This window comes from Triturus cristatus, chromosome 5_2 (genome assembly GCF_964204655.1).
Source record: "Triturus cristatus chromosome 5_2, aTriCri1.1, whole genome shotgun sequence".
NCBI lineage: Eukaryota > Metazoa > Chordata > Amphibia > Caudata > Salamandridae > Triturus > Triturus cristatus.
Genome location: NC_140588.1, coordinates 798,741,013 through 798,760,040, shown reverse-complemented (window position 1 = coordinate 798,760,040; position 19,028 = coordinate 798,741,013). Strand labels below are relative to the sequence as shown.

Here is a 19,028-nt window from a genome sequence, read left to right as displayed (position 1 = left end):
ATTTAATCATTGTGCTGCTATTTGCTTTTAGAACTTTTAAAAACGTTTATTATTTAACTGTCCTGCTGCTATTGGGGTCATAGGGTTTGCTCTGAATGTGGTAATACCCCCTTACCTGGTTCTCAGCACTCCCTGACTCTGCACAGCCTTGCCGAGTTGGTGACGATCGGCAGGGGCCGCCATCTTGGGTGGGGACGTGATTCGCGCTCTAGCGCTTCAGGGCTTATTACTACCTAATCTTGCATGGCGTGTGCGCGCAGCGCTGGAATCTCCTGAGGCTTGAGCCAGGAGAAGCGCTGGCTTTCGCCTTGTATTGCGGTATTATTTTATCTTGGTTATAGATTTGCTTTTAGAACTTTTAAAAACGTTTATTATTTAACTGTCCTGCTGCTATTGGGGTCATAGTGTTTGCTCTGAATGTGGTAATACCCCCTTACCTGGTACTCAGCACTCCCTGACTTTGCACAGCCTTGCCGAGTTGGTGACAATCGGCAGGGGCCGCCATCTTGGGTGGGGCCGTGATTCGCGCTCTAGCGCTTCAGGGCTTATTACTACTTAATCTAGCATGGCGCGTGCGCGCCGCTGGCGCGCCTAAGGGCACCTAAGGCAAGCCCGTCTGCGCCCGTCCGCGCACCGGCCGCGCCATGCGCCAAAACCCCTGCCCAATTTTCCCTTGGTGATGCAACCACTCTCCGCTACTCTAGTAGACAACTACGAATTCTTAACAAGTCTACCAGGCAACCGGATTGTGTGGGTTTTTCACCTGGTTCTGGTTTGGGGCTCACACCTCGGTGGTGCCCGGCCTGTTTCACAACTCTGCCAGAGCTGGGCTCAGGCCTAACGCTTGAAGAAGCCTGGGATTTGGGCTCCAATCTATCAAATGGCAAGACTACGGCTGTATTTCAATGCCTATTAGTTAATGCCCGCTCTTTGGTCAAACACAGTGTCGAGTGTGCTTCACTAATTGAGGATTATAATATCAAAATAGCTTTTATCACGGAAACCTGGCTGAACGAGGCTTCGGGACCTGATTTAGTGATGGCCACGCCTCCTGGTTTTTCCTGCTACACTGTAAACAGACCCGCTAAGAAAGGGGGAGGACTGGCTGTGCTCTATGATAGTTCCATCAAAGCCACTTTCGACACAACCGTTTATCCCTGCTTTGAAGCCCTGTCCTTTGTCTTCACCCTCCATCATGGCCATATTTTTAGGGGTGTTTTAATCTACAGACCTCCGGGTCTTAGAAGCCCTTTTCTAACAGAGGTGGGAGCTTTGCTTGAGGACGGTTTGTCCAGGGAGTCATTTACCTTTCTAGGTGATTTCAATTTTCATCTAGAAATGGATGGGGACAGAGACACTAGCAAATTGCTTGACCTTATGGGTAGTCTGGAGTTTAAACAACTGGTGCAGGCTCCTACTCATCAGGCTGGGCATACGCTGGATGGGATCTTCTCTAACTCCACACAGGTCTCGGTTACTGATATCTTTCCCCTGGCCTGGTCCGATCATTACGCAGTCAGGTTCGAGGTAAGGGGTGAAAAAGATCAGGGTAGAACCTCCACGGGGAGGGGAGCCTAAGGAAATTAGATCCTGGAATAAGGTTGTAGGAAATGATCTTAGGGATCTTCTACTCTCTACACAGAAACCCCTCCCTTTAGATGTGGAAGAAGCCGCCTCGGTATATACATCTTGGCTGGAGGAGGTCTGCCTCACTCTTGCTCCTAAAAAAATCATCGTCCCTAAAAGGTTAAAACCCACAGCCCCATGGTATTCTTCAGATCTGAAGTCACAAAAATTAATTTGTAAACAGCTGGAACGGGCTTAGAGGAAGGGTTATCTTCCATCTGCTAAAGATACTTATAAACAAAGTATCCAGTGCTATAAACATTTACTGTTGGAAACTAAGAAAGAGTTTTTTGCACATCAGATTAAACTTGCGAGTAATTCCTCTAAGGAACTTTATAATATAGTAACTAGACTGGCTCTCCCATCGTCCGTTCTTTTAACGCCGACGAGAGGTTTCTGTGAGGAAATTGCCATTTTCTTCCAGAATAAAGTGGCTAAAATTTTTGAGACCTTTAAAAACCCGGTTAATACCAACTCAGGCTCGACAGCCTGTCCGGAGCTAAAACCCACCTTGGACATTTTTCCTCCTATAATATACTCTGAGACCCTTAATTCTCTGGTCACTGCTAAATCTGGGTCACCTCATGACCCTTGCCCTGTGGCAATAGCAAAATTGGCGCCTGAACCCATAGCCTTGATACTGACTAATATCTACAAGGCTATGTTTACTCTTGGCCAGTTTCCTAAACGTTGGAAGACAGCTTCGGTGCTGCCTTTGCTGAAGAAACCCAACTTGGATATGAATGATCCAAACAATTTTCGCCCCATTTCGCGTCTTCCCCTTCCGGCGAAACTGGTGGAAAAACATTTGAACAGCAAACTGAGTACTTTTCTGCGCGATACTAATGCCCTGGATCCCACCCAGTTTGGTTTTAGAGAGGGACATAGTACCGAGACTGCCCTTCTCAAATCAACGGATGAAATTAGGAGAGGCTTGGATCTAGGTGGCATGGCCGTACTGATCCTGCTTGACCTTTCCGCGGCCTTCGACACGGTCCATCACGGAGTCCTGATGGACCGGTTGTCGGCCTGCGGAATACGGAAGAAAGCCTGGTCTCTCTTAGAGTCCTTTCTCTCCGACAGATGACAGTCAGTGGCTTTGGGTGACTTCGTCTCGAAGCCCTTCTCACTTCCTTGTGGGGTCCCACAAGGTTCCTCCCTTAGCCCTACCCTTTTTAACGTTTATGTATCCCCTCTGGCCCCTTTGATTGAATCGTTCGGCTTTTGTCTTACATCTTATGCTGACGACACTCAAATCGTAATCTCCATGCTACAAGTCCAGGAGAGGGCATCAGGGGAAAGACTACATGAATGTATGAGGGCGGTAGAAGAGTGGATGTCACAAAATTGTTTAAAGCTCAATGCAAGTAAGACGGAAGTGATGCTTTTTGGCAATAATGCCAATATTTGGACCCCTAGTTGGTGGCCGGAATCTATGGGTACTCTTCCAGTCCCCTCGAGAAAAGTAAAAAATCTGGGAGTAGTTTTGGATGAATGCATTTCCATACAAGCTCAGGTGAATGCGGTAGTTTCCTCCACCTCTTACACTCTTAGGAGCCTGAGGAAAGTGCTCCCGCTTCTACCTACAGAGTGTAAATTTACCGTGGTCACAGCGTTGATTTTGTCTCGCCTTGATTACTGCAATAGTCTCTATTTGAATATGCAGGAAGGTAACCTCCATAAACTCCAGATGCTCCAGAACTCAGCAGCTAGGCTGCTCACGGGAACGTCAAGGTCTACCCCTATTTCAGATGCCATAAGAAAATTTCATTGGCTACCTGTAAAAAAGCGCATTCTATTCAAAGCTCTTTGTTTAGTTTTTCGCGCATTGCAGGATACAGGCTCTATACATCTAAGACAACAATTTCGCTGGTATGTTCCAGCAAGATCGTTGCGCTCCTTGGGAGCAAGGCTTATCATCCTTCCCATCATAAGGAAAGCCAGATGGGGTGGGAGAAGTTTTGTGGCAGGTGCGGCCAGGGCCTGGAATCAGCTTCTGTTTGAGTTGAGGAATTCAAAGGATCTTCTTTCCTTTAGGAAAGCGCTCAAAACCTGGTTGTTTTGATTTTTTCGTTGCAAGTGTTGGGAGAACTACAGCAAGCGCCGGGACACCCTAGGGTAGCTGTGCGCTATATAAGTTCTAATAACATAACATAACATAAACATTCAGTAGCGACTGGTGTCATTGAAGAGTGGCAGAGCGAGCCACAGTCGGAGGGATGACAGACAACAAATAAAATACAAAATTACATTAAAAAAACTTACCAGCAGCCAGCTGCATTACACTCTTCTGCTCCAGTGTGCTTTAAGGACAGACTCCCAGACTCCCTTGGGGCAAATACTGATGCTGCTCTCATGCATGAGTGTGGCTTCACACAGTAGGGGAGTGATTCATTTATGGAGTTCAGAGGCTGGAATCATTACAGTAAATTTCAAACAAGCAAATGCCTCAGACACCATTGAATTCAATTTTTCTTTATACCACAGACGTCCTTTTAATTAACTCTGGGTTAACTTTTTTTTTTTCTTTTTTGTATACTTTTTTACATTCAAGATTCCTATCACCAATTATCTTTGAACATACCCTTGGTGTTTTCTTTTAAGCAAAAAGCAGTATCTACAATATTTACATTACTTACATATATGAAAACATTAACATCACAATAGACATTATTTCACATGAGCAAACATATATCTTTACAATAAAATACAATACAAGTACAATCACTTCGCAACTGAAAACGTTATTTTTAGTTTAACTGTTTTAGTCCTACTTATTTGTGTCTGTTATTGGGACATTTATTTTTTGTCTTCAATAAACTCTATTCCCTGGGTCCTGCGGGGGTCAGAGACTGTTTACACACTTCTAACTTGAGCTTAAACTTTCCAGCTCAAGAATCAAGATGCCTAACAGTTGGCATATTTTTGTCCTTGTTTGCTCTTGACCTCCTTGTGTATGGTTGCCAACGCGTTTCGACCTTCGTGATGGTTGGACCAGAACATTTTATTTATATGAAGGTCTTCATCAGGGCGGGACTGTTTTCTGGTAGTACATCTAATACCTTGTACACATTTCTCACTGTGGTGCGGTTGTTCACAGCCGGGTCTTAATGCAGTGGAGGCTTCCGATGTCTGTAGCCAACTTTTTCAGTTACGAAGTGATTGTACTTGTATTGTATTTGATTGTGAAGATATATGTTTGTTCATGTGAAATAATGTCTATTGTGATGTTAATGTTTTCATATATGTAAGTAATGTAAATGTTGTAGATACTGCTTTTTGCTTTAAAGAAAACACTAAGGGTATGTTCAAAGATAATTGGTGATAGGAATCTTGAATGTAAAAAACTGTACAAAAAAGAAGAAAAAAATAAGCTAAGCCAGAGTTAATTAAAAGGACGTCTGTGGTATAAAGAAAAATCGAATTTATGGTGTCTGAGGCATTTGCTTGTTTGAAATTTGCTCTCATGCATGAGAGCAGCATCAGGATTGGCCTGAGTGCCATGAATTTTCACTCCCAGTCAGACTGGGAGCCTGTGCCTGTTGTCGCCAACCCGTCAACGTGGCTCGGGTTGGAGACCGCTTCAGTGCGCTTGTTGGTTTGGCTGTCCTGAGGAGGCTGGCCAAACCCACATGTGCACTGATACCAGTGCAAAACTCCCCCTCCAGTGACAGCCATCTCTCTGGCCTAGCCCCCTAAGACTTGGCTGGGAAATGACAAATAAAACGATAATAAAACAAGTTTATTATCGTTTTATTTTTCCTTTCCTGCCGTTTGAAGCAGCTGGCGGGGGTGACGCTCCTCTGTTATTGCAGAGGAGATGCTCCTGTTAATATTCATGAAGTATGTCTATTTGTAACCATCTGGGAATCACAGAAAGTGTCAAATTCACTTTTGCACATTAGTGTTTGCGATTACCAAATAGCGAATCACAAAAATTAGCAATTTGCAAATCGCAAACACTAAGAGCCAGATATACATGGACTTAGATATGCAATGACCTAGGGGCATATGTATCAAACGATTTTGTATTCGCAAACGCTGCGATTCGCAAAAAAACAGCGTTTGCGAATACAAAATCGCAAAACGCGATGTATGAGTCATTTTCACATCGCATCATTAAGGAATTGCTAAGTTTGCAATTCCTTAATTTTGCTTAAGCATTTAAGGAATCACAATTTGCGATTCCTTAAATGCTATGTAACAAGCACCCAAGTTTTGCGATTTCTCCTTAAGAAATCGCAAATTACCACCAACTTCAAGTTGGTGGTAATTTGCGATTTCTTTGAAAAATGCACTCTTTTGGCATTTTTCAAAGTGCCATGTGGCGCGCATACATGTCCTTAGGGCATGTATGTGCGCCATATGCGCACACATGCTCATTTCAGGGGTGCATCAGGGTGTCCTTATGACACCCTTGCACCCTTGAAATTATTCTCAATTTGCGATTCTCTAATTGCGAATCGCAAATTCCCTCTTTGCGCCGGACACGCCGGCGTGAGGGTCGTTGGTCGGGATACGCCGTCGTTTGTTTGATCGCGAGGCGAGTTGCCCCGTCACAGACTGGCCCCTGGACTGCTGGTTTCTGTCCGCCTGGGGCCCGTATGGGTCTCAGTGCCTGTGACCGGGTGCGCGGCGATGTCATGGGCTGGAGCACTGGCACTCACGCGCCTGAGGGAGCTGAAAGTGAGGGGTGAGTCGGGTGCCCCCCCCCCAAGCCTCCGCGGGTAGGTGCTGCCCAGCCATGGCTGACTTGTGATGCCGGGGGGGGGGGAATTGAGGAGCCCCCCCTGGTACTGTCTGGCTCCCTTTGTTTCGCGGCGCGGAGAAGGTTAGATCTAGGGGTTGGATCTAGGGGAGCCTCTGCTCATGTCCTGCTACGGTTATGAAAGTTTGTTGTTAGGGGGCTGTTGAATGTTACAATGTCCTCCGGTTCCACGCCACGCTCTTGTTGCAGGCAGCGTCAGCGGGTTACGAGAGAATACTGGCCGTCTGAGGTGTGAGGATGTAGCTTTGCGGCTAGAGCGGTGGACTTCCAAGCTGGGGAACCAGGTTCGAGCCTGGGCAACGGCGCTCAGCGTCCTGCGATTTTGGGCAAATCGCTTAATCTCCCTGTGCCCGACAAAAATGAATGTGTTCATCTGTAATGGTGCTCATGAGCGCTCTGATACCTGATATCTTCGGGTAAAGTTTGCACTATATAAAACCCATTTTCACGCCGGGATTCCACGCTGTTTGTCATGCCTTTGGTCGGGCCTGGGAGCTTATGGTGAGTCGTTGTGCTGCATTTAACGGTAGGCGCATGCCGCACCCGTGGTGGAATACGTCGGGCACCTTCCAACGTTTGCCGCCACAACCCGACTGACACTGCTTGGGGCAGCTAGCAGCTCAGCGGGCCCGATCGCTCGGCAGGGAACCGCTACTCCGCAGGGGGCGAGCCGCGGGTGTGTCACTCCCCCTTGGAGACCTAGTGGAGTTTCACTCATGCCTCATCACAGGTCGTTTACATGTTAGGTATCGTACTCGCGTAGGCTCATTCACTCCGAGTATTTCTCGATCGCTCTGTGTCATCCTGGGCAGGCTCGGGTCTGGAGCAACGAGGCTTAATTCATTGTCTGCCAGCCCCCTCCTGTGGATTTTACGCGAAAGAGATGTGTTCTGTTTTACATGTTGGGCAATGTTAGGCTCCCGGAATTCAGTGCCCCTCTTATAAGTGGTGGCAAGCGGCTGAACTCGGAAGGGGCCACAGGGGCTGCCCTCTGCACTGCGCCACGCCTGCCCCTGGAGTGCGGATGAGGTGTACAAGGTCACCTACCGGCATGCCGCTGACAGGGAAGCCAACTGCGATTCGTCCCCATATCCGTGAGCCTGAGTTCTAGAATAGATTCTAGCACTGGAAGTTGTATTATTCAGTGGGAATTAATTACCTGACCCGAATCTCTGGCTAAATTGTTTCGCACATACTCGCTCGAGCGCTCGATTAGGCATAGGAGACATCAATGTTGGAAAGGGTAGTTTCTTGAGCGGGGGTCTCTGAGCGTTAGCACGGAATTACCACATGGCATTTTATGGCGTTGCTCGTGCATGTTTTATGGATATGAGGCGTCGGGCAACGTCAGGTCAGAGCGTGCGGGGGTCTGTTGGGTTGTGCCAATAAGCATGGTATGTTTTGAAGTTGGACCTGTTTCCACTCACGTCTGTATGTACTACAGAGGTGCCTCTTGGCGCGCATGTGAACCAAAAATGTTTATCAGGTAATGTTGCGTGCCGGGTTTTATTGAAGGTTTCAATGCGCGTAGTTGAGAACAGTAACAAGTTGCTGACTTGTTCCCCCTGCCACGTCCTCACTGCCTCCAAGTGAAGTGAGTGTACGATGTGTACTGTTCACCAATTATATTTTACTTGCTTCTGGCTAGGCCTTTGGGATGTGGGCGAGGTGCTTTCCTCTACGGACATTTCGATGTGTGGGCGTGCTCCGGGGGGGGGGGGGCTCTGTGGGAGTCCCAAGCAAGGAGAATAATTACTCCCCCCCCTCCCTGGTCATCGGGGACTCATTGCGGGGGTCCCAACTGCAGGACCGCAACAGCACCGAGACCCGGGCCGCACCGGAACATATAGCTGCTGGAAATTACTTGCAGCAAACCAGACAAGGCTGGGCCGGTCGCAGCCGCAAGTGTTGACCAAGGGCGCAGCAGTGGGTTAGCATCACATGGGGGGACTCGTGGGTTGTGCGGCTGGGGCAGGATCAGGGAGCCCACGTGGTGTAATCATGTCTCCAGAGGTTGTGCGGTTTCAGAGGGATCACTGCGGTGTCTTAGGGTCCATGTGGAGGTAACCCTGTCTCCAGCGGTCGTGCGGTGTCTTGGATCCGGGCGTTGTGGCATACCTTTGTGGCGTGTATGTATATATAGTGGCTTGCCTTAGTAACAGAGGGCCTTCAGCGGCGCAGTGGGGGCCTGCTTTCTTGTGACGACAATTTTGTATTACGTTGCTCTCCCAGTTCACTCAAATCTCGGGGACTAATGTGCCTGGGGTCTTAAGTGGGGGTTATGTCATCCTCGGCTGGAATTGTGGAGATCTAGCGCCGAAGCCACATCTTTGCCTAGCAAGCGCGACTTTGGTGCAGGAAACCAGGGTTAGAGCCTTGAGGTCGCGTCCTGTGATATTGGGAAATCCTTAATCTCCCCATGCCTGAATATGTAGTGTAAACACTGTCCTCATGTGCAGCTGCCGACTTGGGTGTAGGAAACCAGAGGCGAGCCTCGAGGTCGCGTCCTGTGATCCTGGGCAAATCACTTATCTCCCAGTGACTGAATATGTGATATAAATACGGTGCTCATGGGCAGCCGCCGACTTTGGTGCAGGAAACCAGGTTTCGAGCCTCGAGGTCGCGTCCTGTGATCATGGGTAAATCACTTCATCTCCCAGGCCTGAGTATTTAATGTAAATAGGGTGCTCAATGGGCAGCTGCTCTCTTTGGTGCAGGACACCTGAGCGCGACCCCCGAGGTCGCGTCCTGTGATCCTGGGCAAATCACGTAATCTCCCCGTGCCTGAATATGTAATGTAAATGCGGTACTCATTTTGCCACGTGATTTGCAGCGGTGCCTGAGCTTGAGTGCCACTAGTGGCTTGATTCAATACTTTATACAGGGAGTTTGGGATGCATATTTAAGGGTGCCTTGCCGACAGAGGGTCTAATATAGAATCTGTTGCTTCTAGTACATTATAAGACAGTCACTAGTTCTATGCTTGCCCGTGTTGCATATGGTACGCCTCCGGTTGGCACTGTGGCGGTTTGTACCATCACTAAGCCTGAAAGAAGTGGAAATATGGAGGAGATATGGCGGAATTTATTTCCGTGGTCGTGTGCTGCACTTTTGACTAATATTAGGCCATAGATGAGCATGTCCATTTAACAACAGTCCCACAGTGTCGATGTCAGCACAGTATACTGCGACATGAACAATGCTTCGCAGACGCCTTCACACATGCACACAATTTGTTTAAATTTGTTTTAGGACCAGGGGTACAGACCGAGTGGGAGTTTTTTCCCATTACAGGGTTGACTTTTGGAGCCATCGAGAGAATTAGAACTATACCGGCAGATCGCATCACAGGTCCCGCTGCCCTAACATTTTTCTGAAAGGTGCATGGGTAGGTTGGATATGCGCCGTATCATTGATTGAATTTGCTCCCAAGGAAGTGTCATTTATAGTCCTTGAATGTCACTCACAGTGGCGTGGAAATTATGAAAATGTCACACATAGCAATCTGAAACCTTGGCAGCTATGGATGGAGGCGGCTAGCTCTCGTTTGGCTATGCAACTGAGCTATAATGGTGGCCTATTTACCTTATGCAAATAGAATTATTGACTATGACAATGGTTGGGCTTGTTGAAGGTTAGTGCTCCTTTTGTAGGAAATACAGGGATGCAATGACATAGCGGCAAAATACCAGGCAAGGGCACGGCCTTCTTCAGCACGCGTGGGGGGCTCTGAGGCGTTTTAAAACACGGCATCCTGACGGTTGAGGTCAGGAGTGCATTTACTTGTTATCAATCGCACATGTGGTAGTACTACCAGCCGCCCTCGTGTGAAATTATTGGGGGCACCTGTTGGAAGGGCTTTTTATTGATACTGCTCAGTTCTTTCATGCCCACTTTGAGGAAGGTTACTGACATTGCACAGACACACTCGTCCAAATTTCGAAGGATTCCAGCCAATATGCGGTGACGTGCTTTCAATAGTTTAACACAGCAGCAGCTAGTTCAGCTGCCAATTGCCCCTACAGGAGCGTGGCGTATGCCTACACCTCAGCTGTGGGGGCTGTGCGGATCATGTGGCATGCGCGCATCAGCAAGTCGCGCTGGGCACGGTTTGTTATGGTTATGTAGAGCCAGGTTTTTCCAGGGACGCCGTGGGTGCTCCCACCAAGACTAGGGATGCACGCCCACCCGGGGCATTAGTTGGTCATTGTTTTTCTGCCCTCACCACCCCCTAGCACTTGTGCATGTCTGAAGACCAAGGTGGGGCACGCCAGAGAGGTCTACTTCCTCGTTAGTGTGGTGGTTTGCGAAGTATGCGGGAACTGTACTTCTCCCCTCAGTGGGCTTCAAACTGTAGATGGTTCTTCTTGGATGTGGCACAGCTGTGTTTGGCGGTCCTTTTGTTCGCCTATATTGATCTGCGGTTCTAACTTAGTATTATGCCTAGGTTGCAGGGACGTAAGTTGCACGTTCTTTCACCTTTACCAGAGTCGCATGTTGGCCCCCCGGGTGTACGTCTGGGTTGCAGTATTATGGGGGTGTACTGGATTGGGGCCGGTCTTCAGGGAAGGACCCCTTTGGCATGATGTTGATATTTCCTGGCGGTTTCTTAATTGGCGCTAATGCTTCAGACCGTTATTCCGTCCCACGAGTCCTCGTCGTGCCCTCAGTAAGTCAGACGATATTGAGGAGTTGAAAATATGGCGACTAGCATTGGGCCGATCGTCAAACCTCATGTGTGCCTTACAAGTCCAGGATCAGCATCATAGGTACTAGTGGTGAAATCCCGGCATATGGAATTTGTTGCCCACAAATATGCAGGAACTGGTTGATATGTCGCCTATGTCATTAAATTGGATGACATCTGCATAGCAACAGAGGCTAGGGCATGGATGCATTCGGCACAGTTGATACTGGTGCAAGATAATTATTGTTTTACTGTAGGAAACAGGGAGGTTATGCCCAGGTTCTGTCTTTCTTTGCCACCGGTTACCAGCCCATTGGTGGGAAAATATAATTTTACACTTACTCTGGGCAATTACTACGCAAAAAGAGGCGCTGCGAAATGTGGTTGAGACCGCAGAGTGCAATTGGCTACAAGGGCCTTTAGGAGCAACATATGCTGGCACCATATAGAAACAGGTATCATGTATACTTGGGGGTGTTTCTAGCTCTAAAAGAAGCTTGAGACAACCAAGAAAAGTTTCAGTGCTAGGCCTCATTTGGTTGGGCAATTTCATTTGTAAAGCATTAAACCAGTCAGCCCTGGGAATTCGGCAGGCGTACGATTAGCTAAGATGTTTGTTCAAACTGGGGGAGAGCCTATCGACCATAATCAATAGTGGAACAAGGAAAAGCTTTACAAGCTATGACATAGATTTCCTGGAGATTGATAGTTGGACAAGCTTCAGGGATAAGGCCCTGACCTTTCACCCCTCGAGGGACCATCACTAATCCCGGGCAAACAGGCGAGGAGCATACTAATCCCCCAGCAAGTGTGGCACAAGAAGAACAGGTACACAGGATTGTGTGACCTCATGTCGCCCTGTCTGAGCAATCCAGGTCACACCACAGAGGGCAAAGACAAGGCTTCGGCCCCTGTTGGACTATGCGTTAATATTTGTTGTGTGGGAATTGGGCTTGCAATATTGTCGTGTCTTGCTATGTATGGTAGATGCAGCTAAAAGGTGCCCTCTGCAAACAAGGGCAGGTTACAGGTAGCCTCTGTTAGACATATTCACCCGCACTTTAGCCAGGGCAGCAGGCGGGTTGTGGTAGGTGTCATCTAACAAGTAGACTGCAATGCAAAAAGTTGGGTTAACACGGCGTTAGAGCACAAATAATGACAAGGTGGTATAGACCATTTGGCATTCCCAATATCCAGACAGGGGCGGGGACTTGTGCATATTGGTCACTGCCGGTTCCAACAGACTTGTCTGCCCCATGGGTTATCCTTCCATGGGTCAAAACCAGAGACTGGAAGGGGCATCTTCTTCGACCGTGTCCCAAATAAGTTGATACCCCTAGCAACGGCAAAATACCTACGGGAACACTTCAGGAGTGATTGTCAAAAGTATTGCATTTCAGCCAGTCCAGGTTAACACCCATCCACTCCAAGCCAATTGTTTAAGGTCATCTGGGGCGCGTATACACAGCCCAGTATTAGGCCCCTGGGGTTGGCAGTCTCGTGAATTACTAAATTCTACTGAACAGGAGGTGTGACCGGGGTTTGCACTAGCAGAAGTTTGGGAGTGCAAGTCTCCACCTAGGGGGGTGGCTGGCTGAATTTGATGGACTAGTTCAAACGTTTCATAGCAACTACACGTGGGAGAGTGTCAATTACCTGTGCATAGTTCAACCAGACACTCAGTATCATAATAAGTTAAATACTCACTGTAGTTGCAAGCGTGAGTATCCCTCAATGTCAGCAACTGCTCACAATTTTAGCAGTAAAGCTGCATGGGAAGTCAGGGTGCAGTCACCACAGATAAAACTGAACAGGCACCACTCTGGCAGGAAAGGAGGGATGGTGAATTGATTGCCCGCTTACCAGTATGACTGTTGCGGGGAGGAAATGGGGGTGATTCAACAGACACAGGTGGTATGATGGCAACTCAAGACTTTCCGCTTCTGCTGGGTGGAGGTTCCGTATCACCACCCTGAAGGGTGTCAAGTGGCAAACCCAGTGACTGTCTCATAGTCCATGGCGGGATAGTCATCAATTGACACTGGGAACCTTAGATTCTAAGAGTATCACTGGTAATATACACACGACTCCGTGGTCCCGTGGTCCCGTAGTTCCACCCTATAGCGTAGAATGCTTCAGAACTGCACATTGCCACTATTTAGAGCGTGGCAGATGCAACAATTTGTTCCCTGCCAAAGCAAACCAATGTTCTTTTGGCCAAATGTATGTTTTTATGTGCACAAAGGCTAGAACAGCTGCAACTACAGGGTTCAGGAGGTAAGAGCCACTTCAGCTTGATGGAAGATAGCGATGTTTAAGAGTAGAGCGCCCTCCTGGGAGGCCATCACATCCTTGCAGGGCATGCGAGGCACTGGTCCATTCCCAGAGAAGCATACACCGCTCCATGCGCAAATTCGCAGGGCAAGGGGCTTTGGCTTCATCAGGCATGAGCCATGCCGGGCGAACACCAAAGCTTGTTTTGACAAAGTTGGGTTGCACTTGGCACAGGTGGGCTTGGATCTGTTCCTACTGGACATGAAGATGGCCTGTGAAGTTGCAGGTGGCAGTGAGAAAGGAACTGTTTTGGTGGGGGGGCTCTTTAGGCGACGGTGGCCGCCTCCAGAGCTGTGGCGGAGTTACAGGGCGATCTGGAAGCATAGGGGTACAGAAAGGTTACCTCTGCAAGAGCACAATAGGGGTGCCAGAGCCAAATCACAGGAACCTCGTGTGGAGGGTCCTGGAACAACTACGTCGGCGCCCCGTTAGTCCTTCGGGCGGTTGTGGGCCTGAACAACCAGGGGTTTGCCTTGCTACACTCCGCCCTGAAAGGGGCGTGAGTAATAAGGGACCAATGTGTCACATTATTCAGTAACGGGATCACCCGTGATCCAGTAAGGGGATCACCCCCATAAGGGTAGCGCTGATTGGTTTCTCCACAGCGCGTGGCTCATCAGGCGGGCAGGGCAGCATAGGTTTGTACAGCTGCCTGCCCTTGGATCGCCCGTAAGATAACCCACCATATTGCATACTCTTGTATGGAATAAACCTGCAGCAATATTTTCCCAAACAAAAGTTGTGTTGTGTATTTATTTATGCATGCATACTCTGTTGTGGTAAGGGTGGGGTGTGGTGCCATAATGGGACTAATGTTACACACCAGCTGCAGGAGGGCACGCAGCCAGGGCAGGCAGCCAGGGCAGGCAGGGGAAGCACAGGGGGCCCACACGGATGTGCCTGGCCAGCAACGGCCATAAAGAAAACATTCAGGAATGTGCAAACATGCAGTGACACACATCAAGCCTACCAGCCTGAATCGTGGAGGCAGTTTGTGCCGGACCGGTGTGGTCGGCACTGGGTCCAGAGAGAGCCGGGTGCTCCTTGCCAACGCCATCCACAGAGGGACACGAGCACAGGGCCCAGAGAAGAAAGATTACCAAGCGGGGACACGAGGAAGAGCACGATAGAAGTATGTATGTCAAGAATCATACAGGCAGGGACGGCCCTGCCACCCCCTCCCCTCATCACTACTTATCTGAAGGGTTGATGGCGGCCGATGCTAGGCTGGTGGCTGAGAGCGAGATCAGGAGCCAGAAGTCAGGTTGGCCTTGGGAGTGCCTCACTGAAACCGATCCCCCCCACCATTAAGAGCGAGCTACTGAGGTACCTGATTAACTAGATCAAGTGTGGTGACCCTTTCTAGGGAGCCATCTTACACCTATCCTCTGTCTCTCCTGAGGAAATGTTGAAGACAACATGGCCTCGACCTGAGGCACTACCATATGGGCTCCTAGTATATTTTACCAAGAAAAGGGAACCCAATAAGTGGTCAGGGATCTTGGGTACGAACTATTTTAAGGAACAGAGTTCCCTAACAAAAAAAATAGTTGCAGAGAATCATATATAAAGAAATGCAATAATATCTATACTTTGATTGTCCAACTGGACATCATAATTTAATGGAAAAAATTAAAAACATGCAATTGGGGACATGTGTATCAACAAAACAGAAAAGGGCTCAGACAATACAAGAAGGCATGGCCAGAAATGAATATAGCTGTTCGGCCAACATCAAATATGTGAGAGCACACTTAGCACACATTAATACAAGATATTCATTTTATGTCAGAGCCCATACAGTCACCGATGTTTCGATCCCTTAACTAAATGCTGGGATCATCTTCAGGACAGAGCAAATGGGTGCCTGAGGCAATTGCCTTTCAACGAGGTTCTAGAGGGATGAAGAAAAAAGGAAAAAGAACGAAAGAGGAAGGGAGAAAGACGGCAGATTCAAATACAAGGAATTAGAAATTCACAATGAGAGTATTGCACGGGAATGGTGAGGCATTCTCCATTCCTCTGGATAAGGACTGTGTCTAGTCAAGTGTTGACCGTCCAAGCATGTGGTGTTACAAAGTGATGGTATCTGCTCAGGGTGCAGTTGAAGTCCATGGATTATATCAATATTTACTTAAAAGTTGGCAAAAGAGAGTAGAGTTACCTGGGACTCAGTCTTGAGTCATAGCAAGGTCCCGGTTGAATTAATTTAATATTTTTTTTTAATTATAAGAGTGGGTGTGAGAATGGTATAAGTGGGTTTAAATTGAATACAAACCAGGTTTATCATGTGCAAGTGAATAGCCAACCGCAGATTATTGTAACCACTGGATCATCCTGTGGATAGGAAGAATACCCATTGTTCGATCTGGGAAACCAAGCCAGCGAATTGCTGGTGATAGGGCTGTGGGAGGAGAGTCATAACGTGAGCGGCAGGGCAAGGATGAGTTCAATACAGTGCTGTGCGTTTGTGAGAAATCTTACCATATGGAAGGGCTGAAAGATAGAGTCCTGAATCCACAGTATACAGCCAAGGCCTGGGGCCCAACTGCGCACTATAATAGCCAGGATCTTCAAACACAGAGACCGAGATGCAATCCTACAGGCGGCTCGTACACAAGGAGACCTGAAGTACAAAAATACTATAATCCATTTCTTCCCCGACTTTACCTTACAAGTTTCAGAAGCAACGAAAGAGTTTTGAGGAGGTCAAGCGGCACTCAGAGAAAAAGAACTGACATACATGATGCTTTTCCTGGCCAAATTGCGAGTCCTTGCTGAGGGGAAATCCTAGTTCCTTTATTGACCAGCAGAGGTGTAGAACTGGCTGGATGGGTGGCGCATGCAGAAGAACCGAAGTCAGAGGGGCCCGAAAAGAGCCAACCACTGCAATAGTCGAGATGGAGGATCTCGAGTGGAGAAGACAGCCGGCGGGACGTGGAACCTGACCCGGCTAAATCCTAGACCCAGAGTACCTTTAATGAAACGGGATGGATTTAAAAAGATTAAAAAGATTTTGGCACACACTCACAAAAGGGAAGGGCTACCCTGGGGACCTCTTTCCGTTTACGAGTGGTTTACCACCTACTTGAAGTAGGTGGTAAACTGCGAGTGTTTTGCGGCCTCAAATGCGGTCACAAAATGATAGTAATTGAATTGAGACTCGCTATTAGGAAGGGACGCCGCTTCTTAATAGCTAGAGTCGCAAACGCTATTTTGCGTGTCAGTCACTGGCAAAATAGTGTTTGTACTTGCCAGGACCCTTTTTGCGGTCACAAATGGGCCGATCTCCTGTTTGGGACCGCAAAAAACGGTTGTACATCTGGCCCTAAATGATCAGACATAGTTCTCAAGGACTCTCCTTCCTTTGCCGGCCGGGCAAAGGCATGAGTACATAGACTTGATGTTCCCCTCTATTAAAGAGGCTCGGTTGGTTGCTAGGGCTCAGGGGGTAGATAGGCTGGAGCGGTCAACTCCCTACCATGGCTAAGTTACACTTGAGGGTGACAGGCACTCTGCAAATTGGGGTGGTGGGCAGTTTCAGTCCCACTGTGCAGGGTAGTCTGGAGGGGGGAGCTCGAGGAAAAGTTCAGTTAAATGTAGTTTTAGTAGCAGTTGAGAGGCACACAGCAAGTCAATCACAAACACAAGGAACCGGCATGGGACTTGACTTCACACAACGACGTGAGATCGGACCACAAAAGGGACAACTCCCGGACCACTACATGAAGGGGATACACAACCAATCTGCACTTAAAATTATATCCTAGAATGTTAACTGATTGGGGTCTAAGATCAAGTGCACATTGGTACTGCAATACATAAAGCGCCAAAAGCCCTATCTAATCTTTCTGCAGTAACCCCACTTAAAGGGGCCAAAACTGCAGGGCCCTAGACAGGTGATGATACACCCTAAGCACATGTGGCTACTCTTTGGGGACACGGGGCACAGGAATCCTGCTCCGGTCGGCAACGGCTATAAACCCCTGGCAAGACCTTTAAGTAGATTTGAACTCCAAACAGGTAAGTGGGAGGGGCAAGATTTAAATTTGGGTTCTGTATATGCTCCACCAGGGGTGAAGGGAAACACCCTCCCCTCCCTTGGGGGGGACACTCCTAGACCACCCAGGGGGTTTTCCTGATCCTGGGAGGAGACATGAACGATGTCATGTCCATGACGCAAGATAGTTGGCCAGAAAAAGGGGGACCAGGAGTGGAACCCCCCTTAAATCCTTCTCTGAAGCTGTGGGGTAGGTTAACCTATGGAAGTCAATACATGCACCTATCAGCACGGCACGACAGCCTCCTTAGATTAGACTACTTGTTTACCCTTGGTGATGGGATAGGCCGCTTTGTAATACCCAGCACTTAGCGCAAGGTATTTCAGACCTATCTCCGGTTGTCACCTGGTTCGTAGGACAGGCGGTGGACAATGTCCTACCACCCTGAATAGCAGCATGGCACCTTAAAGATAGAAAACTAAAAGACAAACTAGTGGTAGACACAGAATGATTCTTCCAAAACAAAGACGGGTTTGAAGCTTTACACTGCACCCTCTGGAAGGCAAACAAAGTGGTGATGTGGGGGCAGGTGCAGGCTCTAATTACGGTAAAGAAAAAATAAGATATGTTGAGGTACCATACGCTGGAATGACAGATAACATTTCTGCAGACCGGGATACTAAAGGGAGGAGATCTGGGGGTGGACTTCGACTGCGCCTTTGACAACAAGAACTAAAAGACATAGCCAAAAACACAGCAAGGGCCCACGCCCTGGCAGTGCAAAAAATACTTTATGACGTGGGAGACAAGGCCACTAGGCTTATTGCTGGCTGGAAAAACGAGATATAGGTAGAAATTGGGTGACGGAGCTCCACGACCTCCACGACCCTGAGGGTGGAATGCACACCGGAGGTGGTGAAATAGCTGCCTTATTCGCAGCTTACTACAAAAATATACACGCCTCTTAATCCTGTAGGTCTAGAGCAGAGTGTGCAGAGCTCCTCTCATGGGAGGCTCGGGAGGCTCTGGAAGAGGACTTGACAGTTGTGGAAATAGAGGGGGCACTCAGGGGAATGCAATCGGGCAAGGCTCCAGGGCCTAATGGCCTCCCCCTCGAGCTGTTTAAAAGTGTGACTCACAGAATCACTCCTTATCTCCTTAATATGTTCCTGGCTGGTAGAGATGTGGGGGATCTCCCAGAAGACCAGAGTACAGCCACAACAGTAGTAATCCCAAAGAAGGGTAAACCGGCGATGGATTGCAGCTCACACCGTCCTATATCTCTGCTCAGTATGAAACCTAAGGTATTGGTTAAGGTCCTGGCAAATCGGCTGTCAGGGGTCATAATGTCAGTGATCTCCACTAGCCAAACCAGCTTTATATGGAGATGGAGTACTCATCTTAACCCTCGATGCTTATATGGAGAGATGTATGCAACGACGAAGACGGGAGCAGAATATGCGGCCATTCTCTCCGTACACGCAAGAATGGCATTCAACAGTGTCGAGTGGGACTTCATCTTCACAATCCTGGCCAGACTGGGTTTTGGCCCTACATTTTGGTCCTGGATCCGCTTGATTTACACTGCACCATTGGCCAAAGTGCGGGTGAA

General features: G+C 48.3%; 1 protein-coding gene across 1 annotated transcript in view; it reads right to left on the bottom strand.

Moving 5' to 3' along the window:
• ADGRG4 (adhesion G protein-coupled receptor G4) overlaps positions 1-19,028 on the bottom strand; it is a 1,724,535-nt gene that overhangs the window by 818,474 nt on the left and 887,033 nt on the right. The window lies entirely within an intron of this gene.